Source organism: Chrysochloris asiatica, unplaced genomic scaffold (genome assembly GCF_000296735.1).
Source record: "Chrysochloris asiatica unplaced genomic scaffold, ChrAsi1.0 scaffold00206, whole genome shotgun sequence".
Classification (NCBI taxonomy): domain Eukaryota; kingdom Metazoa; phylum Chordata; class Mammalia; order Afrosoricida; family Chrysochloridae; genus Chrysochloris; species Chrysochloris asiatica.
The window spans coordinates 3,913,004-3,913,221 of record NW_006408724.1 but is presented as its reverse complement, the minus strand read 5'-3'; positions in this window follow the sequence as shown (position 1 = coordinate 3,913,221).

The window sequence follows — 218 nt, the reverse complement described above, 5'->3', positions numbered from 1 at the left end:
GTGTCCAGCTGATAAGAAGAGAGGGCATATACATAAGAACACCCACACTTGCAGATAATACCCACTTGTCCTGGCTTCAATGACCGGATGATCAGAGCTCAACCAGAAGTAAAAAGAAGAGGGAAGAAGAAGAAAAAAAAAAAGTACTCTCATACAATTTGATGAACTTGACCTACACCTATGGAAGCAGTAGCTCAAAAGAGGGAACAAGTCCTAAC